The sequence below is a fragment of the Pogonomyrmex barbatus genome, unplaced genomic scaffold (genome assembly GCF_055798465.1).
Source record: "Pogonomyrmex barbatus isolate J1 unplaced genomic scaffold, ASM5579846v1 scaffold3, whole genome shotgun sequence".
Taxonomy (NCBI): Eukaryota; Metazoa; Arthropoda; class Insecta; order Hymenoptera; family Formicidae; genus Pogonomyrmex; species Pogonomyrmex barbatus.
Window position 1 is genome coordinate 6,830,055 of NW_028297127.1, and position 26,710 is coordinate 6,856,764.

General features: G+C 41.2%; 1 pseudogene across 1 annotated transcript; it reads left to right on the top strand.

The window, feature by feature from the left end:
- Positions 1-784: 784 nt before the first annotated feature.
- Positions 785-25,605, top strand: LOC105429272 (insulin-like growth factor 2 mRNA-binding protein 3-A; annotated as a pseudogene). The gene is made up of 3 exons (XR_016139973.1): positions 785-1,929; positions 22,479-22,542; positions 24,496-25,605. The product of XR_016139973.1 is annotated as an insulin-like growth factor 2 mRNA-binding protein 3-A (transcript).
- The last annotated feature ends 1,105 nt before the right edge of the window (positions 25,606-26,710 follow it).

The following is a 26,710-nucleotide window of genomic DNA, read 5'->3' on the forward strand; positions in this document are numbered from 1 at the left end:
GAGGACTCACATGCATACGCATTCGTACAAACGCACGTTCGCGTTGTATGCGCGATTGGCGTAAAGCGAGAGGGAATAAGAGAGAGAGAGAGAGAGAGAGAGAGAGAGAGAGAGAGAGAGAGAGCGAGAAAGAGAGAAGGAGAGAGAAAGGAAGAGGAAAGTCGCAAGAGGAAACGAGAGAAGGAGCAGAAGGATGCACGCTCACGCGTTTGCGTGCACGCATGATAGGCACGCATGCACGCAGACGGAGCGCGCGTACACGGCTGCGAAAACCGGCGTGCGAAAAACAGCCAATGGCGAGCAGAGGCGGGAATCGGTGGGGTCACCCACGTGGTTAACGAACGGCCAATCCGCGCTCCGTCACCGGTGAATTTCGAGTTGGTTTCCCGCTCGGTACGCCGCGTTTGCGTTCGCGCGCGAGAGAGACGGATGACAGAGAGAGGAGGAAAAAAAGCAAGAGAGTGCACGCGCGAGCAAGGAAAGAGCCACGAATTCGCTCTCAGGAAGAAGTGGGAGAGAGAGAGAGAGAGAGAGAGAGCTAGCGATGGCAGAGGAAAAAAAGAAGGAGAGACAAGTTTGCATCGCGTCTCGACTGCCCCCTATCTTGGGAGGCAAAGGGGTGAAGAAGAAAGATAGAAAGAGGGGCACAACATGCCGAACGAGAGAGCTCCTTGGACGTCGCGTTGTGGCCTAAGCTAAAGAGAAGAGAGCCTGGAAGGAAGGTGCGTCGCCGTCGCAAAGAGAGAAAGAGTAAGAGAGGGGCACGGCGGGGGGGGGGGGAGGGGGGGAATTCCTTGGACACGCCGCGAGTCGACGTGAGGGAAAGAGACAGACCTGACGAACGCGCGCGTCCCTTAAACTCGGAGCAATCGGGGAGAGCCATTTCTGCGAGGACACGCCGGCCGGTCTCCTTCGTCGTCGGTTTCTGCGATCGAGCTGCTGACGAACAGCCACCGGAAACGCGTCAGATTCGCGCAACAGCGCCGCGTTTGAGTCAGAGAGACAGACGACGGAGAAACTAGAGAGAGAGAGAGAGAGAGAGGGAGAGAGAGAGAGAGAGAGAAAAAGAGACCGCACACACAGTCGTCGCCTATCCGCGGATCGAGCGGCTCGCAGTCGGCCAGTTGAGGCGCGAGGAAGCCAGCAGCGGAAAACAAAAGAAGGTGCCAAGCCCGATCGAGGACCGATCTCGTCGCAGAAGTCGTCCAAGGACCCCGTGCTCTCTCGTCCCCGTGTTTCCTTGCCTATCGCGTGTGCAGCCCGTGACCCGCACGCGATCCGCGATCCGATCCACGTCGTGTCCGGGATTCAATCAGGAGTTCACATCCGCGTGTCATCCCAGCAAGGATACACACATCAAGCGTCATCCAGATTCCAACCCGAGCCGATCTAACCCGCGCGATTCCTCCGCTCAATCGCCGGCATAACAACACCCTTCTCCTCCTGCTTCGTCGTCATCGTTATCGTGCAACTTCGTCCGACACCGTCCTGTGATCGTCGCGAGCCCCGTCGTGATCCCGTCGTGTCGTGTCCGCGTTCAAAGGAAAAAAGAAAAAAAAAAAAAAGAAACTCTTCCCACCGGGTCCACGTAGACCTCGAGTCTACGACGAGGTCAGTACTCGGGGAATCGGGTACGCGATCCGCGCGCACGCGCACCAAATCGTCATTCTCTCGTCGAGCCTGATACACGTGACCGAGCCGCGTACTCGGTGGAAGCCGGCATCATAGCGTCGAGAAACGAGCAGCCAGCCACCATGTCGAAGCTCTACGTGGGCAATCTGCCCTCAGATTGCAACGAGAGTGCTCTCAGGCAGCTCTTCCAGGAGCACAGCCTGGCGTGCACCACGATCCTGGTGAAGCGCGGCGGATACGCCTTCGTCGACTGCGCCGATCAGTCCACGGCCGATCGGGCGATCGACAAGCTGAACGGTGAGTTGTCCACATAAAATGAATTATGCTAACGTTTAACGGCTTTAATTGCTTTCGATCATTGCTTTTACACATTGCTTCGCATCGCGACGATGACGCCGACGACGACGATGACGACCACGAGAGGAGAGACGAAGAAACCGAAGAGGAGCATCCATCTGTGGTTTACGCCGCTTTGCCGATTATTTGTATACTAATAAAACTCTTGCCGCTTTGCCATCTATGCTACTGCTTTTTCCCACCAAGCTTATGCAATTTATGACGTAAACCTTACCTTCCCTTGAATATTCGTCGATAGGTTAATCAACTAATGTCTACAACGAAGGCTTTATTAAAATTCTTTCTAGGAATTGCTTGAATGATTGAATTCTTTGCTTTATCGATCCTGATCCTGAATATCCTTATCTTCCTGTTTACTTAATATTTTCATCGCTGAAAAAGGGCCTTTATCACCGATATGTAATACGCTATGCTTTATTTACGCTACGCTTTTTGTAAACGTTAGATTGTAAAAACGCATAAGTTTATTTGCGGAGCATGCTTTCAACAGATTTTCTAAATGCTAGAGCGAGTATTTCTTTAAGCGCTTTGATACTTAATATATATCTTGGCGAGTTCATTGAAAAATTTCTCATGAAAATATCTGACAGGTTACTGTCACATCGATAGTTGACCGTGAATTGTTTTCTTTTTTTTTCTGACGGACGATATGCTTTAACGTGAAATTGCAGAGCATCGAGATTCTGTGTAACAAAATAGTGACTGTCGATGTGACAATCAAAATTGTCGATATTATCATTACACCGTAATTATCGATGATAAAGTATTGTAAATAAATTATAAAATTTTAATTATTTATTTAAATATATTAAACATAAATTGGCAAATAATTAGAACGATCGATAATTCGTGACTATTTGTAGAAATAATTTTTTTTAATTTTACATGTGAAGAATCAAAATTTACGTGAAATTTAGTTTTTGTGCCACAATTTTTATCGCTGATATCCAGAAATTTGTAAAAGTACAGGTTTTGTAATTGGTGAACGAACAATACTTGACGATCTGAATGATTTACTCGAAGTGTTGGTAATAATCAGATAAATAGTGATGTGTAAATAAATAAAAAAAGTTTGATTGGTGGCTTTTGACATGCTCGAATCTCTTCAGCTTCATACGCATCGGCGAGGCGAGATACGAGTGAATTTTCGGTCGCCCGGAATTAAGATATCGCCGTGAACGCGCGCGAAATTGACGTTATATCGCGCGGCCACTCGTTTCCTCCATGGGCCGAAGATTGCTTCATTCACGAGTGACGAACGCGAGATTAAGCTTGAAAATCGCTGTGCCTCCGACTCCGACTTCCGCTAAAAAAGTGATTTTTTTTTTTACAACCATGAAGCTTGAACATCGTTGCACGCAAAACTGAAATTTTTTTCTAATCTCACCACCAAATCGCGCCGCGTGACTTCAGCTAGCGCCGAAAAGTTCGATATGTGTCGGATATAAAAAAACGTGACGTACTTTGCCTAATTAAAATTCATTTCGAAATCAAGCTGCTGTGACTTCTAGCAAAAATCGCTCGTGGAAAACGCTTATTACAAAAATATTCTATAATAAAGTAATGTAGTAGAGAATCAACGAAATAATTAACAAATTAAATTACATAAACTTTTAGAAGATATGCGATCATTGCTTCGATATTCATATAATTGGCTTTATCAAATTTAATTTGGCTTCTGAATCGAGCCGGAGAGAATCGTCGAGTGGAAGTGTCGTATCAGTTATCTTAATTTCTCCCGAAATAGAACGGGACTGTTTCGTCTACTTCACTTTCGTGGAAAACTTATCCACGTGGTAGGTACCGCATCGCAAAATGGCGCCAGTTACGACGCGCCTGTTGTGACAAGGTCGCGTTTGTGTGTTCGCCTCCGCGATAAATCGCTGGTAATCGTGCACGTCGACCAACCGTTGTCGATCGCTCCGATTACGGGACTGGCTCTTCCCGCCAAAACGAAGACTGCATATGTCCGAAAGATTTATTATCCGCAAGACGGTTCTTTTCAAAAAACAAAATGCTCGAATGAGCAATCATAGAGAAGTATTTTTTGTCTACATTGTGTCTGGATCTTTCAATGGCCTTTAGAGAACCATAGCTTGGATCTTATACCTGAAGAAAATTCTGTAAAATTCCTGTAGGTTCAGGATACATCTTTGAATTACATTTTTACACTAATAACAATTTATTTAACACGCTCCTTTTTATTATTTTTTTATAGAGAAATTTGCATGTCAGAAATGTGAAATTAGAATAAAAAATTTAGAATAAAAATGTTCTGTCATTAAAACACGCTCTCAGAATAAGACTCTAATGCCTTGGCTTCTGTCCATCGATGTTACTTTTCGAGACATACGACGCGCAAAAATTCGTCGGCCAAGTGGAAGTTAACTATGCGTGACGAAACGTCAGGCGGCTGAACGCGTCCGTTAATCGCTAGACTGCGATGACTGTACTAGCTAAAGCAACTATTTTGTAGTCGCCTTCGATCTAAACTTCAGTAATTTTAGTCATAACTTCATATTACGTAAGTCGTTAGTAAAGAAAAATTTGTTTAAATTAACTGAAATACTTTTTTATCGAAAAAAATAATTTTCTATACAGAAATATGTTTCTATTATCGAATGATAGTAGTCGAATTACATTATCAATAATAGTAGCGGTATTCTGTATGATTAGACAGTAGCAGATTTCATATTTTCACGATCTCCTCTCGGGCGAGCACATCTCGGTATGATCCTGACCTAACGTTCCCGACTTATCCCGTCGATCGTGAGAATTTGGACCGGCACTTGACTTCGAGGCTCCGAGTCACGCCCGCACGAATAGTAGTCGGTCGGCTGCGGGTTTGCCCGCAGCCGAAGAGAAGAAATGTGGTCAAGGTCGCGAATGGCCGCGCACGCGCGCGCGAGCACGCGTGACGTATGGAGCTGCCACCGCCCCCGCCGCCTCCGCTGTCTTCGCCGCCATCGCGACCGCCGCAGTCGTCTCCTCCGAGGTTGAAATTTACATCGCGAATAGCCGCCAACCTCATCTCCTCGGCTCTCCTCCGCCTCACCCGCCGAAAATCGGTTAGTCACACTCGTCACGTTCCGCGGCCATGCTTGGTATCCAGATCATAAATTCCATTGACGACTCTGTAGCTCTTTCGCGCGCTCTCGCGCCCTTCGGCTACCTCATTACGGCGTATTAATGCACGCACGTGTACGCATCGCGTTGAAGAGCCGTTTGCGGCTGCCATGTTTCACCCTTGAACTTCTCCGACAAGGAAACGATTGAATCTCTCTCTAATCCCATCAGCGAGAGTTTCGTATATGTTGGAAAACAACGATTGAATCTCTCTCTAATCCCGTCCGAGAGAGTTTCGGATACGTTGGAAAACAACTTAAAATAAAAGACACGTATCTTTCTTTTTTTTTTTCGGAACGGCCTTGCGAAGCTAACGCGACATATTCGCTCCTGACCAAATACCATCGAAGAAATAATATGTCGGAAAAATGATTATCTTCAAATGAAATTTTTATGGTATAGGTATTTCTTGAAAAAAAAATCTTTGAGAAATATTAAGAAATTTCGGACAGTCGTTTGCGTAGATGTTTCCGATATTATGAAATTTTTGTCGACAACATTCTTTTTCATTTATTTTGACGACATCGAGCAGAAAAAATTAAGTACATCCCATTATTTTCCAAAAAAAAAAATACTTAGAGTTTAAATTTGTTAAGATAGCTCTTCTCCTGAAATATTTTTATCGCGATTGCAATTGATAAGATAAATTCAATATTAGAAGAATTTTACGTTGGCTCTTTCTTGCTAGCGATTTTTTTGGCGCATATAATCGTCCTCTTAGTCATATATATAGAGCGCGCAGGGCTACTTAGAAGTGAACTACAGGAGCCTAGAAGGAGAGCTGGGAAGGAGAGCCTCTTGGAACGATTCATGGCGAACGCTTTCTCTCTCTCTCTCTCTCTCTCTCTCTCTCTCTTTCTCTCTTTCTCTCTACTTTTCCCTCTATATTTCGTTAGCAATACGGTCGTTGCTTCTGCAGCGTAAGGGCCGATCCTCGGATACAATGCCGCACGAAGAACGTTACCGACGAGCCGAGGCCAGAACTAGTTTGGTGGGTTGTTGAGTTAGGTTTTAGGAGAACTCTACTAAAGCCGCAGTCTAATCGGGCTTTAGGCGGCTCGCACGCCGCTCTGCGTCTAGCGAACGATTGAGCTGTGTGCTCGTTCGCATCGCGTTTTAGAGGAGTTGCCAGTACATTGAAACTACAGATGCTTAAAATTCTTAGTATTTAATTTTTAGCTATCGATAAGAAATAGATTAGTATTTAACTGCATGATGGATATATTTTTCTTATTTTCAGTCAAATTATGTATGTATAAACATAAAGATAAACGTGATTATAATAATTATAAGTAATAATAATAAGTAACATAAATAGTCGAAATTAATAATAATATAATAATAATAATTATATATATATATATATATATAATATTTATTCAATTATTTTCAGAAAATTACAATTATTTAAAAATTATCATTTATATTGTATCTTTCTAGCGACGTATTACACAAGGATTATTTTTATTCTGCAAGTAACATTACTCATAATCATTCAAGAAAGGAATAGAATATTATATAAAAATAGGTATAATTGAATATTTTTTATATATAATAATAATTCACAGAAATAGTTTCATCTTTCTTATATGAGTTCTTATACGTTCTTATATTCTTCTGAAAGTGACTAAAAATTTTCTCGAAGTTTTGCATTTTCCCTAAATTCCACGTCGATCATAGGCGATAATGCGTCGTGCCTGCATGTGCGTGCACAGCATGCGTCTTCCTCTTTCACAGCCGGCGTCCGTGCACGCCATTCTGCTCAGCACGATCTCGAAGACACGAAGCCGAGCTAAAAGTCGGTGCCGAGACGCCAACAGGAAGCTGCCACATTCTTCCATTCTGGCCGCCTCCTATCGCTTTCTTCTTTTCTCGTAACACGCCGACTTGCACCGGATTGCGTCGTTATCCGTTGTATCTTATAACCCTTGCCACTGAGATTTACCACTTATTAAAAGGAATGAAATCGCACACTCGGAGAATAATCTCGATAAATACGAACTGAATATCTTATTCCGCATTTACCTCTCTGCATGCACGTATTTCGCCTGGTATCTTATTTCTCAGGGGAATTCCCCTGCGGTGTACCTTGATTTCGTGACAGGAAAAGAAGAGTGTTAATTAATTTGAGAAAATTATTTATTTAATTTTGAATTTAATCGGGTTTACATACGTTTAAACGAGAATATGCTACGGTTGCTACGACGGGGCACGAACGACCGCCGAGTGCGAGGGTTTACACCCACCAGTGCAATTCTCGACATCTAGAACGAGCAGATGCTCCTAGAAATACATTATTCGCATTCAAAAACTGCTCGTACTTAATATGCTCCTTTTTCAAACGTCTGTAGGAAACGTCCCATTTGCCCGAGATGTTTCGCATACCATTTCTATTGAAATGTGTCTTAAACAGGATCGTTTCACAATCAATCATTTCGACATTTATAATTTTGCCATTATACACCATTTACAAATATAAAGATAAAATTCTATCAAAACTTAAAGTATATATACGAAAGGAACAGAAAAGGAACAGTTTTGCTGAGGTATCTAAAAATTCAACCAGATACAGATCTGAAAATAATTTTGTAGATTGCTTAAATTAATTGTTAGAATATCAAAAATTTTTCAGTACCATTATTATACTTAATAACAATATAATAGTTTTGATGCTCCAATAAAATTATTTTCAAATGTATATTTTTTTTTAGATACTTCAAGCGAAATCGTCCTGTATGTTTACAACAAGTTAATAGTAACTGTAAAGTATCTTTCGTGAATAAAAGAAATCTAATAATATAAATATATGAGACATTTATTCAGAGTCATTTGCATTCTGTAATGCGAGTCACGTTTTCAAAATTGTTATTAAGATACATCGCATCAATTCTCGTATCCGTATCCCGCTTGATTTCCGCGTCACGCAAAAAGCCCATCGTCATAATTTCCATCATCATACATACTGTAATTCGGCGCACCCCGCTTCGAAAAATAAACCGCTTAAATATCTCTCGCCTCGCCTTTCCGTGGAAGCATGGATCTCTCGTGGATAAGGGAAAAAAAAAAAAAAAAAGAAAAAAGAAAAGAAGTGCAATGACTCTCCGTATTATTTCTCACACCTTTTCCCCCGGGTGTACCGCACACCTCCGCGTGCGTACGTAAGTTTATGCGGCCGAATAAACATGTCCGCGCAATCTCTTTCTTTTTTTGTAATCGCTGCCCGCGGCCTGGCCGGCTTGATTTGTCGCGTGCCTGCTCGGGACCACCTGCCCCCGAAAAAAGTTACCTGTTAACAGTGCACCGGTAACCGACACTGATGGGGCCTTACGATTCGCTTCTTCTTCTCCTCGCACAGGCCCAGGCAGCCTACGGGCGCGTATACCGATTTTAACTCATACGGCCGCGGACGATGTGAGTAGAAAGTGTAACGGAGAGGAGAGCGCAAATTATTATAATGAGAGTTTTCCAAACGCGCCATCATTATTGTCGACCGTTTCAACCCACTATATTTGATTAAGATACACATTTATTACGTTACAAAAAATGAAAATACGTCTGTAACCAGGGGTTCTTTAATCTAGAAGACCGTCAGATTTGAGTACGATATGAGATACGTTTAAATCTCGCAGGAAACTTCATTTTCTTGAGCAATTCAAATGAAGCCGACTCTTTGCGACTTGTTGTTATCTCTGGTGCATGCAAATTGGTGCGGGCAAGGTGCAACCATGATCAGCCGCGCGTTTATCCACCGAGGCTTCTACAATGTGACAGAACGGCTCGTAACATCGAATATTAACTAGTGTCAGTCAGCTGCGCCATCAACTTAGAATCCGAATAGAGCCGAAAAGTTCATCGAAAGTTCACATGTACTTGTTCACTTTCCTTGTACGATATATCTAAAACACATTTCTGCAACTGGATCAAATTTCTTCACCGAAACATGTCTTTATGTCGTACTTTTCTTCTCGAAAAACATAAATAAAAAAATCTCAAGAAATCGCTAGACGATGACTTCAGGTTTGCAACAATTCTTTTCTTGAGAGAAATCAAAGTATTTTCTTTTTAATTTATTTTTTGCAATTACAAGTGAAGAGTTGTCATACATTTTATCAGCTTGATTTAGAGTAGATTTGGAGCAGAATTTCCAATATTGTTTAAAAAAATTAGGAAAACGGAACTGAATACAATTTCGAGAGAAGAGTTACAGAGTTTTCGTAGGAGAAGCGCCGACACATCTGAAAAGAGAAAGGAAGTGCTATCTTTAGCGCCACACGAGAAGACTGCAATAGTGTATCTCCTTTTACTCGTCTCTCTTCTCATCACTTTGCTGTCACAAAGCATCTTCACTTTTAGAATACTTAAGAGGGAGCCTAATAAAAATTATAAATATTTTTTATCGATATTCTTGCATTGCTTTCTTAACCGTTTTAAAAATCTAATAAAGGCGTATTACAAAAAATTAAAGATTTCTTAACCGTAGAAATGTTTCTTTTCAGAAATTCATACTCCAGATGTTTAATCTCTCACTCGTCAACACTCATTCTCCCGTTTTCTTTCTTTTTCTCTCTTATCACTTTATTTTAAGAACATATTCAGGATTAAATACAGTTTTAAATCAAAATTGCACTCATTAAATCGTACATTGGTTTATATAATTTTTAATCAATCTGATGTAAATTAAACGCAAAAACATATCTTTCTTTCTCTCTCTTTTTTAATCATTTTTTTATCTCACTTTGATAGAAATAATTATTCATCTTTGTTATACATTTTAATCATCTTCAACTAATTTTCAAATAATTCTACATATTTATATATCTTGTATTTTCTGTATTTCTTCGAAAATTCCAAGATATATTTCTTTTTCTTTCTGTCGCACTATCGTGCCCTCTTTCTCTCTCCCCCCCCCCCTCTCTCGAAATCTCACTGTCTTTGTCTATTGTGACCTCTGCTCGGCTGCTCGGAGACACGTGTTTGTTTTAGATACTCGGCCATTGACTTCCCAAGCGCGCGATGTCACTGTTGGAGTTTTCGGCGGAACGAAGGCACCTCGCGTCGCGATGGAAGCCGCTTCCTGTCCTGTGTTTCCATTCGTCGTCTCCACAGCCCACATTTAACGTTAAACTTAGCCAGCCGATTCTGAGTTTCGGTTAAATGAGAGAACGCGAACGTCTTCTCAATGAAGCGAGCTCCATTGAATTTCATTAACCCCTTCGACCCGGTTCTTTTGCGTCATAGCTTTGAATTTCACATATAGGTGAGATATCAATTATTAATTTTACTATTTCGGCGTTATTGTTTTATTACACAATTCACAAAACTCTCTCCATTATGTAAATTGTATTTTTATTATGGACATATGTTTGAATAATATTGCAAATATATGTTATACTGAAAAATAATTTTGTCAATGTAGGAAAGTCAGCGGGACACACGTGTCGACGAGAAAGATCTTGTCTCTCGCTTTTGCAAATTTGGTGATTTTAAAACTTATCGAGAAATCGAAATAGGCATTCCGGCGTCATATGATTGGCCGATACGAGTGTTCCGTTAATTCCTAACCGTCAGCGTTGATCTGGCGATGAAATCTGTCAATTAGCATCCAGAATAGCGTCAATGAATTCTGAATGGACAACAGATTTGTGACCTCGAATTTTATAATGAGAATCTTTCATCTCTCTCTCTCTCTCTCTCTCTCTCTCTCTCTCTCTCTCTCTCTCTCTCTCTCTCTCTCTCACCTTTTCTTTACCTCATCAAACTTCATTGATAAATTCTCTAAAAAATTTTCTCTATTTTTTCTGAATCAAAATTTCGAGAGAAAGAGACAGAGAGCGTGTGAGATATTGTTGAAAACATCAAGCGAAACCCCATCGTCGGTTTCTTCAAAGTGTTAATATAAAAGATTAAGTGGCCCTTATACGTGTGCGTGTGCGTGTGCATGGAGAACGTAAGTGGACAATGAAACCTCGTTTCTCGGTCGATCTTAACTGGACATCGGTTTGACAGAAATTTCATTTAAAGGCTTAATGATCGCGGCATTGAATGTCGAGGGATGAAAGCTCCCGATAAATAATAACAGTTACGGGGGTTAAGGGCGAAAGAGAGGTGGTGGATACGATGTCTGGCCCACGTGCGCATAATTGTCAGGTACACGCGGAGAGAAACCCGGGTCTTTCGACAGGTGTCAATGAACCGGTCAACGACGTATCTGTCGGAGGATAAGTGACGAAGAGAAGGCGATAGCCCCGGCGGAGAGAGAAACGGGCGGAAAAAATATACGAGCGAGCCTCGTTCGCACCTGCCTCAGTCGTGCGAGTCGAGCTCACGGTGATTTCACATTTCGTGGCTCGCGAGGCAGACGTGCCTCCGAATGTGGCACAAAAATTTGCGATTTTCCACACACGAGAGAGAACGATTGAAAGCTTGATAGCCCGACAGTAGCCCGGCAGGAACAGGAAAGACGAAGATATTACGACGGGATTCGAATAAAAAAATCTAACGAAAAAAAAATCTCTTTAAACAGAACGGAAAAGTTGAATCGTAAATTAGATAAAATTAAATTATTATATAAATTAAATTATATCTTTAATTTCCTAATAAACATAAATGCAGGATTCATTTTTAATTATTTTGGAATTATCGCGGATAGATATTTTGTTTATATTATTATATAAAAAATAATAATATAAACAAAATGATAAAACAAATGATAAAATATTCGAATATATAGGCAAAAGATATTAGTGTTCATGACATCCATTCATAACGCAGGCACTTGCATTTACAATTTGCCGCTCATTTTAGAAAGCTGCGCTCTTCCTTCATGCATATTTGACGATTTCACGGGATGAGAGAGATGAGACGAAAGAATTATCTTCTGTATCTGATATATTTCGGGAAAATTATGATTTCGGGAGATTTCACGTTTCTCAAACGTAAAATGGACCCCTCTACCGTGGACCGAAAAATTGTGGCAATTAGATACGCCTTTCTCAGGAATGCGTTTTATTCTTTTCAAGTGCAAACTTCAGTCTCTTTCGCACCAGTTATTTTATTATAATTATAAATCATTCTCGTTTCATACACAGTATCATAGAGAATATTTTAGAAACATACAATTATTACTTTTTATCATTTATCTTATCATCAATTTTCTTTTAATGAGTATTTATTTATTCTACATTTATTACATACATACTCTGCATATTTTTGTTCTTGTTTATGTATCAAATTGAAAATTTTAATTCACTATTAATTTCACAGCGTCGGATTCTCTAGTAAGAAGAGAAGAATATGGGAGCAATTTTTAGCTTAGGATACAAAATATAATATAAAAATTGGCAGTACAATATAAAACTTGGCTAATCTTTTAAATTAAATTACGTCGAATCGAAAAGGTATCAACTGATAAATAGCACATCAGATCAAGATCATCGAGTTATCTAAATAGATAAGCGATGATAACAACTTCTGCGGAACTCATTATTTGTCTAATTAGATTAACCCAGACATTTTGTACGTTACGTGCCGCTGATCCGAAAAGTTAAGGAATCGATTTCGGACCCGAATCGAAAATCGCGTATCGCGCACTCGCACCTATCAAACTGTCGCGGCGTGGGCGATGATGCTCGGCGGCGCTGAGAAGGCTCCATTCCTCGGCGTGAGAGGAGGACGGCAGCCCGCACGTCGAGAAAAATTACATCGGCACACCGCCATTAATCTCCGAACGAGCGGATATTATTTTAATTCTCAAGTCTCGGGCCGAGTCTCTTCCGAGAAACGCCGGCCTTTGTCCCAGCCGGCTGCCTAGGAAGAAAAGTGACCGAGTGATTTAATCTACGAACGAACGAACAGCGCGACCCTGGACTCCTCTTCTGATGCTCGCGCTCGCTGTTTCCTCCTCCCCTATCCGTCTCCTCTCCTCTCGTCAGTCCCGCCATCGGCGAGATTCGTTTTTGCTCGGCCGAATTTGCGACGGCGGCGACTGCGCGCTCAAACTCGGGACCGTTTCTCAGGAAAAGTCGCGACGAGCTTCCTCCGATTATTAAGAGGTCTCCGATGTCCGCGACGTGGCATTTAACGACGAAGAGCATGAGACATCGATTGACTCTGCTGTAGTCTTAGTCTATAATTCAGCAGGTTTTTTTTTTTTTTTAGAATATTTTCCAAATAGCTGAATGACTTTTAGACAAAAAAGTCCGTATAAAAATTTAATGTTTTGCCAAAAACCTTACTTGGACAGTAAGATACTTTTTATTTCATATTTTTCAAAATGTAATCTTATTCCTATTTTGTACCTGTATCGAAAAGAAATATCCAATTAATCGGAGACATTACGTAAGATATCTTTGGAGGAAGAAAAACCGAAGTAATCTGCGGCCTATTGATTTGTTAAGATCGATTAAGTGTAGGAAGTTGTTTATGCACGTTCGCACGTATTGCCCTGTTTTTGATGGTCATAAAATGTCATCGACCAGGCAGATAAGATGTAACTTGCTCCGTTTGAAAGGCGCCGTTTTACTATATATTCAGATAATATTCGGATTCGAAAAAACCGAGAGCGATACCGCTGAGAGATACGAACGCCCGTGTATGCGTGTTGGTCGCATGTGTGAAGTGCGTGCTCGCCTTCCCTTCATTCTTCGTGACGCGACCGTGAAACGCGGCTGGCCCGGCATTTGTAACAGCCCGAAACTGTGAACTTTGTACATCGTCAGATAATGGCGTTATCTGCTCCTCCGCACACAACTTTCATTGACGAACGTACTTTGGGAGCCACGAAACACGCTCGCGTAGCGGGATCTAAAAATCGCGTGTTGCGTTATGAGTAAACGGTAGAGTGACCGGTGAGAGAAAAGAATTTCCGCAGAAATTTTATTTTACTTTACAGCGAAATTTATTCAGATTATACATTCAGATTCTACATAAAGAAATATTTAAAAAAATTAAACGTCTAAAGCCGCTCGTTTAAGAAATATAAATAAAGATGAAGAGAGATAAGGAGAAAAGTCCAGTTAATTTTTATACGGCTCTATTTGACAATTGACAATTTTTCGACCGTATGACACTTGTTGAAAATAGCGATATCAATATTATAAAAGAGTCGAGAGTCATAAGGTTTGACTGAATTTCTGACGAGATGTTTTTTGGGCGCGCGATGCATTCGTTCTTTTAATAGGCAGTAACGTATCATCTTCTGACTCGTGCAATCCGGAATAACGTAATAATCAATTCGAGTAATGTGACATTCTTAATACGACGCGATTTATCGCATGACGCAATACTTCTTTTAATTTCGTCGACATTAATCGGCGACAAAAACGTCGCTTGACCGTCGTCCCGATATAGTAACGTTCGATTAGGGAAGTGCATCGTAAGTGCATTCAATCAATTTCTTCTTTCTTTCGCTTTGTGATCCAACAACTTTTCACAATGAATATGCAACATTTGTCAATTGAACGTTTGAAGGTGCCTTTTGCATGATTTTCATCATTTTAAAAAGAAAAGATAAAATAATTAATATTAATTTAATTAATATATAAAAATTATTTGTGATGAACAATAATGTGTATATAATTTTTTCTATAGAATTGGTAGTAAAAGTTGATAAAATAAAAAAATAATTATTTATAAGTTTAATAAATTTTACTTTAAAAATTAAAATTTTTATGCCATAATTTAATGTCAAGTATAATTCGATGAATGTGAGACCGTCATTCTTTACGGAATATCGGAATTACGTTCGATATGCTTACTGTTTAAGAGCCGGATGCGGCTCGTTTTTGATCGATAGAACCAAGGACAACTTGTCAGGCTCACACGTTTAGAACATCCTAAATTTGCTTTGTGCCGGAGAACCGTTCGTATTCAACCCCTTGGGGTATTAGATTCAACTCGAGAGTTCTATTTTTATGGCTGTACCTTATTTGAGCGATGAACTATTGAAAAATCGATTATTTTATGAAAATATAAAAATTCGTATATTATTACGAATTATATTTCGCGAGTAATTTTGAACGAGGTACAGGAATTGAGGAGCGTGGAAGGGTTAACGTGCAACCCCGCACGCATAAACAGTCACGGAAGAGGAAGTAATTAGTCTACCAAAGCAGAGAGAATGTTAGCTGGCTTAGTAGACCATGGCGCGTATTCATATCTCACATTAAGCACTAAAAGTAGAATATGAATATATGGACCCATGTGTTTATTTGGATAATTTTCATGGTTTTGATCGGCGAAATAGATTCCCTTAGAAAACGAACGAGTGATATAATGAACAAGGGAAAATATCAGATTAAATGTTAAGCATGCCGGATGTCGTAACGGTACAACTAATTAAAAAATATTTAAAGTATTAATTAATAATGTCTGTACAGACATATTATCGGCATACACGAATCATCGATCATATATCTTGCGATACTTTAAAGTACCGTTATATATATTCGTTAGATCGTAACTGAGGAGTCGTATTTACATAATGACTAAGATTCGTGCGATGTTACGATGAGGTCGCATCGTAAGGAGAGACCATTCTGGCTATGGTAGTCGATCGAGGACGAGGGACATCCTCGCGTTTGGCGCGCTTTTCTGCGTGGATTCTCAGTCAGGACCTATCTTAACGTGCGTGGGCCCGCTCGCTTCATTCGGCAAACTAACCTACCCGTCTAAGTAATCCATTGTGCTCCTCGTGTTCTCTTTGTGTGGCCGCTCTCACGGTGAGGGATCGGTGCGAGGGCTAGAGGGACAGAACGATGGAGAGAGGGAGAGAGAGAGAGAGAGAGAGAGAGAGAGAGAGAGAGAGAAGCAAGAAAAAATGGAAAAGAGAGAAAGAGAGAGAGAAAGAGGATGAGTGAGAGGATGTGAGGATGCGGGAGATAGAAGAAGGAGGCGGGATTGACGACGAAGGAACGAGAAAAAGAAGCCACAAGGCCAACCGAGTTCTAAACGATTCCTGTTGCCTTACGCTTCTGCCGCGCCATGGAGATTGACTAACTGGTCCAGTTTTATTTGTCGGGAAATCGTCGGTAGAAACGCGATATTTCCTCGGTGTCAATCCACTTTCGGTACAACGAGGAGATAACAATCGATCTTTCAATCACATTGTGTAAGAAATCACAGGTCTCTCGAAAATTACAGTTAATTGCAATTCTAATTGTCTCTGTACCTGTATGTTTTTAATTATTTTATTCGTCGTGCTTTGTATTGAATTCCGAAATCCGTTTTTTGAAATACGACGAACTTTTCAATATGAGAAGGATAGGAAACAAAATGTAATTTTATATTTTCACGTTACATGAATATTACGCACATATTATTTTTCATCATCTCTAAAGAGAAAAGTGCAATATCATTCTCAGTTTTACGGCATATGTAAAGCACATGTAATATGTAAACACGCAAGGCAACGCTCTCACGTCCGTTTCTAGGCTGCCTTTCTGACGTTTTCCATCGCGTTTTGGTCATGTCTCTGATAATTTTCGTTGCGCGAAAAACTCCGCCGATATTCGTCACGATACGACACGCCCTCGGAAAGATATATTAATCACGCGACCGGTTGTACAACTTCGGTAATCCTCGAGTAATTCTCATCCGGAGCGCACTACGTTTCCGCGCTGATCTTAAAGGCCACCTTCGAGTTAATTACTCCACCCCTTCCCACATCCCGTCGCTTTTTATACCGACTTCATTAAATCGTCATTTTTCTCACATGCTTGCCCGTCCCGAAATAGTTCTACCAGCGGTCGAACAACGGCCGTGATGCATCCATCGTCAGAATATGTTGTGACAAATCGCGTCCGGAAGTGCCTTAAGTTCAAAGATAACAAAAACGTGGAGATAATCGTTTCGAGAATTGCTTTTTAAGTAATCACTTCGAGAAGCGAACACATTTTTGTATATCTTCAACACAGTGAAGATAATGCAATGGCTATTCGTTCAATTATTGATTTAACCAGTGTCAGTTTCTAACGTTTTTCCTAACATGCCGCTCTTATCAACTCCGTGTTCTGCTTGTCGCGTGAGTCATGGATCAGTCAAAGAAAGATTTCCGTGGGACTGAGGAGAACAAACCGAGCGGTAACCCAATAGTAATTTATGTACCTAACCGTGCCAACCGCCGTGTCCACGGCATCGGTATTCAGCATCGGCCTGGAATGCGCAACAGGAACCTGTTCTCATTCCCATTCCCATTCCATTTCTCGTTCCCGGCGCAGCGCTACCCAAATATTTCATTACTTCCCCGTGGAGCCGATGTACTCTTCGCCCCTATCTCCCCTCGCCTATAACACCTCCTTGCCCCTTCCCTCTTCTATAAGAATATTGTCAGAGTTATGTCATTCAATGATCATATCCTTATCGACAATAAATTGGAAACGTATAGATATATTTTAACAAACGATAAAGAATTAATGTAACTAAATTTTAAGACAGATTTTAAGGAATAATACGATTTTTTTTTTTCATAGAAACAAATAATTAATATATTATAGTTTTATCAAAAATACATTTCGAGAATAAACACGTGAAAATAATTTTCGAATGAGATAGTGGATAATTAAACACGTAGAGATAAGTAATTATCAGAGAAGCTCATATCAGTCAATGAGATAGGAAACCGTTAACGTTGCACTTCGAGTGCACTTGCGGGATCTATCTTCGTCGGCCGAGTGATCTTCATCTCTTAGAATCGTGTCTCGTAGGAATAACCTATATAACGTGAGTAAGGAACGGTGCATAATAACTGATATTTAATATCATGGATACGTTGATCCTGTTTGTCATTCTACCCTCACGTTTACATTCGGCTGCAATCGTAACGTTATCTTTCAACGATAATTCTAGGATGGAATGTGAGTTTGCGTAATTGACAAATAGGTAGTTTAACTACAGATAATAGAAATTAAATGTTACACATCCCAAATGTTAGTTTGTTGATATTTCATTCTAAAATATATAAATTTTGACAAAGTCTAATAAGTTTCAAAGTTCCAAATAAATTCTAATTCAAGTGAAATTTGTATCCAACATTCACTTTCCAACTCGCGTAGATTTCTTTGAATTTACAATGCATAAAAAAACCATAAAACATGGCGAATTTTGTTCCTCAGAGGTACTTTGAGAGGCTTGCTCGCTCGCGATACGAGGGCGACAAGGAAGACTGAAGGAAAAAAAAAAGAAAAAGAGAGAAAGAGAATGAATGAATATATATTAGGTAGGTTGCACGGCAATTCTAGTACGTCCGGATAAAGCGCCCAAGTTTGCCACTAGCTCGCTCTAGCCTAACCCTAACCGGCAAAGAAGAAGGCGAAGAAGAAGAAGCGGGCTCACCTACCTGGCGGCTCCGCTACGCGTTGTAGGGAAAAGAAGGGCAGGCGGACAGGCAGTACGGGGCAAAAGAGAGAGGGATGAGGTAGGGTAGGATAGAAGGGAAGAACAGCGCGCACTAAGGAGACCTTGAAGGCTGCTGGCCGGGTGCCCAGGTCTAATGCTGACCCACTATAAAGGCACTTGCCATCTTGCTCGTACGTCAGAACCGCCGCCTAGCACCCTCTCCCTCGGGAGAGAGCGCCTGCTAACCTACTACTCTCCTGCCCGTACTCTCTCGCTTCGTTCACCGCATATACATACACCGGCTCGGCTCGGCTACGAAACCCGCTTCCAGACCCCGGACCACAAGAGCGAACTTAGAGGCTCTCCGAAACGAGGGCCCGGCGCGTTCCATCTCTCTCCCACCCTCTCGGCCCTTCCTCGTTCCTTCTTTCACTCATCGTCTCATACTTCGTGATCCCTTGCGCTCGTCGCTGCCTTCACGATCTCGTTTTCACTCCCTCTTTTTAGTCCCCCCCCCCTGTTCCTTCTTCTTCCTCCCTGTACAATCCTCCTTCCCTTGCTTCATCCCCCCATGGCCCTTCTCCGAATACCCGTCTGTCCTCTTCTTCGTCACTACCACGTGTAACTCGCCCTTTCTGTGTAGTGTTTCTTCTTGGTTTCTCTCTCTTACTCTCTCTCTCTCTCTCTCTCTCTCTCTCTCTCTCTCTCTCTCTCTCTCTCTCTCTCTCTCTCTCTTCAACACCGTTGCTCTCTTTCTTCATCTGTCTTTTCCTCGCTTTCTCTCCCTTTTCTGTCGCTCTCTTTCATCTAAACTCTAACACAACACGCGTATCGAGAAAGGAAAGAAAGAGAGAGAAGGAAAGAGGGTGTGCGCGTTTTGGAGGGAGTAGTACCATCTAGCATAGCAACTGCTGTTTCTGCATTTCTTCGCAGCGCGCCCCCTTCCCCCCATGTGAGATGCCGGTATATTTTAAGCGTATAACGGGTGTCCCATCGCCGAAACGAAGCGCCGGAGCTTTCCCGGAAGTTCGCGAACGGTCGCGAACCAGTTCGAATATGATCTCACGATGGTCCTTATTACCTATCGTCGAAAAAAGCTCTCGTATATATTTATTACATCCCGACTTAATTTATTTAAATTTGTACATATATACAGGCTAAGAAGTATAATAATCTTCAGTAAAATTTTCAATGTATCATGAATGTATTGGAGGAATATTTTTTGTATTTGAAGATTACAAAGTTTGCACAAGTCGTAGAGATTGAAAAATTGAGCTGAACAATGAGCCAAAAAAAAATTAATGATGTTTTGAGAAAATGATAAAAAGCTTTGTACAATTTGTATAAAAAACTTATCAATAACAACTGCATATATTTTTTTTTTAATTTTTTTTGTCATTTGTAACGTTAACTGTAATGTTTTTGTAATTTTTGTTGTTTGGTAGGAAATACTTGATATTTCACACGTACAATAAATTTAATATAACAATAGAAAACTCTATCACTCGAGATAGATACGATTACGAATTTTTCGTAAACTTTTCGGTTGAGTCGCTCAATTGCACAACTCGTATGTATACAAATACATTGTCACGTTATACATTGTCGCGTCCTATCAAACAGCACTGAAGATTTCTTCCCTGTTCCATTTTAGTATCTATCTATTAGTACCATTGTTACCGCTGTTGTACCTGTATGGCTGTCGGTCGCGTTTTATTGTACCAAGGCGCACTCTCAAGCCCCACTTTGGCGAGTGTAATGGCAAAGTTAACCCCGCTGGTGCAATCTCGTCCCATCTTTACGGCACGTGAAATCGGGCGTAAAATGCTCGGCGTATTTAACGCGGCATAAGAATCGAATTAAAGCCTCGTCAGGACGTACCCCGGGCTCCGTACCTCTCTCATTCTCTCGCCACCGAATTGGCTTTCGCATGAAACCTGTTGGCTACGCGGTCGAGCACACTCGTCTATATAGGTACACTTACGAATATTATTACTGACGGGGCAGAGCTCGCGAGGGGAGAGACCTGACACGAGACATACTAAGTAGCCATTTAGATGGCCGCTCCTTTCCTCTTGTCCATCTATCGCTCTCTTTATCCCATTCTCGACCGAATGACTGGAAGGAGAGAGAGAGAGAGAGAGAGAGAGAGAGAGAGAGACACGCGAGTGTGCCATTTTTCTGCTCTGCCTCTCGCGCATTCTCCTTATTTCGTTTCATATTCGTATACTTCTAATTCATTCGAAGCTGGCTCGTCCAGCCATCACATATGTATACCCCCCCTCCCCCCCTCCCCATTGTATCGGGCGCAGAGCGTCTAATAGAATCTACGCGAACGAGTTCGCCACTTGACCCACGCCGTGGTACCACGGAGAAAATTTAGTCTCGAAAAACTCGGTTTGGACACGGCACGCTTAGAATCGAGGTGGGCGTGTCCATTTATTTGCGCAAACCGCGCGAATTTATTCGCTCGATTGGAAAATAATATCGCAATAACATGTATACAAAAATCTTGGATATTTATAATTTTAACGATTTTAACGATTAAAAAAAGAACTTATAGTATAATAGTTAACAAGATAGGTTTATTCAACGGAGGTGACGGATAGTAACTGGAATGCCGAGGGAGGCGATAGTTTGATACTGACAGGCGCTCGATTAAAATTTAAGTAGGCACAAATCATAAAACGGCACGACACTCGAACTTCAACGGATTCGCTTAACGAGCGCTGCGTCGAATGGCCATTCGACGCGAGAATGATTCGCGAATCTATTCTTCTCGCGATTCGCGCGGCGAGGAACCGGTCATGGGAAATTAGATGGGCTTGACCGGTAAACGACACCTGGCGCGTAGGAAACGAAAGGAAATACTTGTGTGTGCCGCATATACACGCTGCTCTATAATCTGCCTTCTCTTTCTCTCGTCCTCTCTCTCTCTCTCTCTCTCTCTCTCTCTCTCTCCCCCTCTCCTCGCTATCTCTCCCTTTCTCCTTCTTTGTCGCGGGCTACGAAATGACCGGCAGTTCACATAACCTTTTGATCCTGATTAGAATATGAGTGAGGTGTAGCTGTGGTGATAGCTTTCGGTCGGGTTAATGCTGGCCGCGATTTTTGCATCGTTACCGCACACCGGAACCCGGAAGCGATCGCGCGCGGAACCGGTGCGGTGTCCGGCCGCTATGTTTTTCCATGGGAAAAGTCTCCCATCTCTCCCCGGTTTCACTCCCGGGGTCAGAGGTCGAGGCTCAAACAGGTTGTATGCTGACCCATTGATCCAATTCTGCCGTTCGACTTGAGATGCATGAGAAAATCTCGACGAAAATATCTACTTGTAATCTCATCAAATTTTATGCGGTGGCAGTTGAAGAATTGAGATTTAATTAAAAACAGGATACTACTATAACAAGAGTGTGTCGTGACAGCTCGTATGATGTAACGCTTGATGCTTGATGATATAACGAAGCTATGCATAATATTGAAGCTCAAATTAAAACGTTTTTATATCATAGTAAGCTTATCGAACATTTTTTTCCGGCTGTCTTAGAAGTGATAATTAAATAATATAAAGTAAATTATTCTGAATCTTTCGAATATTTTGTTATAATAATATTATCAATGTTATTAATAACATACATATAATATTCATATAAAACTAATATAAATAAAATATACGTGTAATATATATCAATAACAATGTTAATAAGTAAGACAAAAACATTGATTTGGAAAAATTAAAGCATTTAACTTCTGTACTTTGTTAAAAAGAAAAATAATAGAAAATACAGATGTATAATATTAATATTCGTTAGATAGCTACATTATTTGACAATGAAATAACCGTTAACTTTCGTCCGTTCGGCTTCTAGTATGTGAATAGATGAAAAGACACCCTTTACAATAACAAGGTCTGGACTACGAGATTGGTAATCGCTCTATTTACTGGCCGCGCCGTTGTGTTGTTACGTGTCCATGAATTTCGTACGTCTCTTTAAAGACACACCTAAAAACCAGCTCCTTCGTTTTCGTTACAGGATATACCTATCTCGGATCCTCGCTCGTTGTAGAGCCGTCTGTCGCCAGCGCAGCAAAGAAACGGTAAGTTATGAAGATTTCGCCATTAACAGTATAATGAGTATTTTTGCTAAATGGCTTTTAGATACGCTGAGAGAGAAACAGAGAGAAAGGGAGAGAGAGAGAGAGAGAGAGAGAGAGAGAGAGAGAGAAGATTTAATTATACAATTTATAAAACATAATCAAGTGCTAATTTTTAAATTCAAGATAATTCCGCAATTCCTATATATAGAAATTATTTATTCGAAAGAAAAAGAGATAAGCGTTGAATCAGCGTTATTTCTATTTTATTTGAAGACCACAGGGACAGATATCTTCTGTCGCGTTTCATTATAGCCCGACCAGTGGCGTGTGATAATGAAAGATTCTCATTGCGTGTGTCACACGCCGACTAAACGCGCGGCCGTTTAGAGACACGCGGTAAAATACCACCGATCTCGTGTCGTGCTTACGTTACGGATCCTCGGCTCGGGTCGAATTAATAAAATCGCTAAGCACCGCTGTCGCTGCACCGCTTCTTAACTGATCGCCGTAAATTCGCGACAATGCAGGAAGCGGCGCGGACCGGCCCATCGCGATTTTTCATTTATTAAAGCCGACATCGGAGATTATCGGAATTATTCGGCCATTATTTTTAGCGACTACCGGTCATTCTCGTTAATATACATGTACCGATCGCGCATGTCTCCTCTCCGTATATTTTCGTATGTTTAATCTCTCGCTCTCTTCCCCTCCTCCTTCCTCTCTCTCTCTCTCTCTCTCTCTCTCTCTCTCTCTCTCTCTCCTCCTTCACCCTCGCTCTCCCTCTTCTTCGTTCTCCCTCTCTTTCGTTCTACACCGCGCTCGCAAACACGCGCGGAACTTCAAAAGGTTCGTTAACCCGTGCCCGGTTGCACGCAGGCGATCGCAAGAGAGATCGAGCTGTGCGTAATACCGCGCGTAACAAGGTGCGTAATTGGCCGCACGCGAGTAAATGCGCGCGTGCGCCCATGCACAAGAGTTCAAACTCGTGCTCGAACGTGCCCGAGCAAAAATCGTCGGGGATTAAATCGCATCGCCGCGCGATGGGACCTATTCTCGTCGCGCTTGTTGCCCAAAATCGCTCGTTGCCAAATGTCATTCGGGGGAGTACTTGTGCCCTAACTGCCCTTTAACTGGAATCTCGTCAAAGCTAATTAGCAACGGAAGGCCTTATCCCGTCTGTCGTGCGAAATTAAAATAACACGTGTTTCATTAAAGCTTTTATTTTTCTCTTTTATTTCATGGAAAATTATTGTCAAAATTATTGACAGTAGTTAAAAGAAGGAATGAGTTATTAAATGAAAATTCTAAAAGATGTATCTGCGCGCTAATGCTAAGGAATTTAATCCTGTAGAATCTTGTGAAATTTTTTTGTATAACATAAGAAGATAACATTAGTTCTAGAAACTTTTTTATTAAAATTTGTTTGAAAATATGTATGTTACATACGCGAATGTTAAAAAATATTTTTTGTTACTAATCTCGAAAAACTTTTCTGAAAGATTATACTCTCAAACGCGATTAATTTTTTACTTTAAATCTATGAGTGTCATCATGACAACTTGCATGTGGACAAGACATTAAATTGCTGCTTGCCATTAATCATTGAGGCATATCAGAGATATGCAATTCGAGTTAAACATATATGAATATCATTTCGAGTAGGGAGGGCAGATGCAGTTTGATGCTGTGAGCGTACTGTTGCCAGTATTTTGCGATGGTCTGCGAAAATTTTGTCGTCCCGAAAAAGAGAGGATCCAAAAGTATATTTTATCCAACATAGAATGTTTCAATTGCACTAGCGCCGTAGCGTATTGTTTTAGATCGTAGATAGCGTTGTGTGTCGTGTTATCGTATGGAATGTATCTAGAACGCTATTTACACTCTCCATTCTGTTCTCTTCACATGCTCACGTTTACACGGATCGATGGTACGTATCTATATTATAAATAGCAGCAGTGGCTTCACATACGTCGCCGATAACGAAGCGCCAAGAGTCGCGATAGCATCATCAATCCGATATCATAAAGTAGTCGGCACTTTCGACTGTCATAAATTGCGAATTTTCATAATTCGCGTTGCAGATCGTTTGCTTGACAGGCCAATATAGTAACGGTAATCAAACGAATGCGCATAATCTATCACGAAATATCTCGTATATGTAATAACATAAGCTGAATCATTATTAATGATAAGTGATATAATAAATCTTTCATAATATATAAATTTGCATTATCATACTAAATTCACATTTTAAGAGTACTAAATTCACTCTTTGATATAAGGCTGTAGCGATAAATATCTAAAATGGACATTATTCTAAGCGCTATATAACATGATGTTCTTAATTGTTAGGGCAATATCTTCCATTTGTATCGTTACTCATTTGTATCGATATTCTTAAATATTAAAACAAGATAAGCAATCGAATATGAATGAATATTCTTCTTCTATTTAAACACTCTCTTCTTTTCCTATCTGCTTATATATCTGCTTATATATGCATATGTAATGATGTATAATATCAAGTTTCTCGACAATTTTCGGCTGCAGTCACGTAGAAGCAACTCACTGCAAAAAAAAAAGTGCAGGTCTTTCTTTTCTCAATAAACAATGATTCGGTGCCGGAAGGATTAACCTAAATACTCGTCGCGACGCGTTTTTGCGAGGCGCAGTTTGGAAGCCTCTATACAACGACGCCGCAGAGGCAGCCTCTTTCCCGACGATGAGGCAAGCAATTTGAAAAAAAAATGTAGCACCTGCCACTTCTGCTCGCGAGCTACGAGAGCCGAGAGAGCCCAGGCTGCGAGCTCGCTCGCTCGCTCGCTCGCTCGTGCCACAACTGCAATCTGTTATTTCACCATCCCCCGAACTCGCGCGCGCTCACTTTCCGCTTCTCGCTCCATCCTCTCATCCCTCACGCACCGATTACCGGCCGCCACCTCCTCCTTCTCTTTCTTCACAGCGTGAGCAGCTTGGAGCAGCCTTATCGATGCCTCGGGGACGTGCCATTGCATAAACGAGGATTTGTCGCTCGGCCAAATCAATACTCGGCGCAAGATAACGCCAACCAAAAAAAAAAAAAAAAAAATGATGAATTATTTTGTCGAATACGTCAAATAATGCAGTTTTTTTTTATATGTTTATTAAATACACACTGACGAATTTTAAAAAATGCATTTTTGTCTCCCATTTTTTTCATTTTTTTTTTTTTTAGCTAAAGAAAATTAATAAAATATATTTTACTCTGTTGTGACTTTAAAGATGCTTTGGTAATCAAATAAATTGAGAAAACTACAATTGTTGTAAAATTAAGCTTTGACGTGACATCTTTGTAAATCTTTAGGAAAGAAAAACATCCGATATTTTCGAAAATTTGAAACTCGATTATACTTCGGAACGCGATGGCGTCTTCTTCTTCGTATACCCGTTTCGAATGATTCTTCCGAATAATGATTATAGACGTATAAACGAGTGTAAATTAAATTCTAGCATTGCCATTGTGTGCGTAATACTGGGCGAATTTCAATATGAAAAGCACAGATAACACAACGATCTTCGCACGTAACAACGATCGTTTCGCGATCGTTATTACCAGCGCGCCGTGGGAGATCGTTATTCAAGGATGGAGCGAGCGGATGCCCGGCGCGTGAAGGAAGAGCACAAGTTTATTATACACTCTATAGAAAGGGACGGAGATAGGGAAACGAGTATCACTTCCGAGTTGTCTTTTGCAATAGGTCAAAGACGCGGCTTCCAGCGGCGAGCGAGCTCGCCGTTTTTTGATGTTTAGGAACCGATGCATGGCTAAACATTCATTTCCATATAAGCCGATATGTTTCAAATGTAAAGCGATGTGTCCGCGCACACCGGAGAGGTGGAGAAAGAAAGAAGGAGGTAGATGAACGAGGGACCGAGGGAGGGTCAGAGGGGGTGAAAAGAAGAGAGGAGGAAGACTGCGGTGGAAGAGCGGCGAACTGGTACGAGCGGAAACTAGTTTAAGCCCGCGGGTTGTCTTCTCAACCCTCAGCCGAGCCCTCGACAATGCCCTCCATGGGATCCACCGTGCTCCCGATTTCGTCCACTTTAACTGGCTCTGCCCCGCTGTCAGCTCTCTCTCTCACTCTTTTTCTCTCTCTTTCTTTCTCTCTTTCTCTTTCTCTCATTCTTT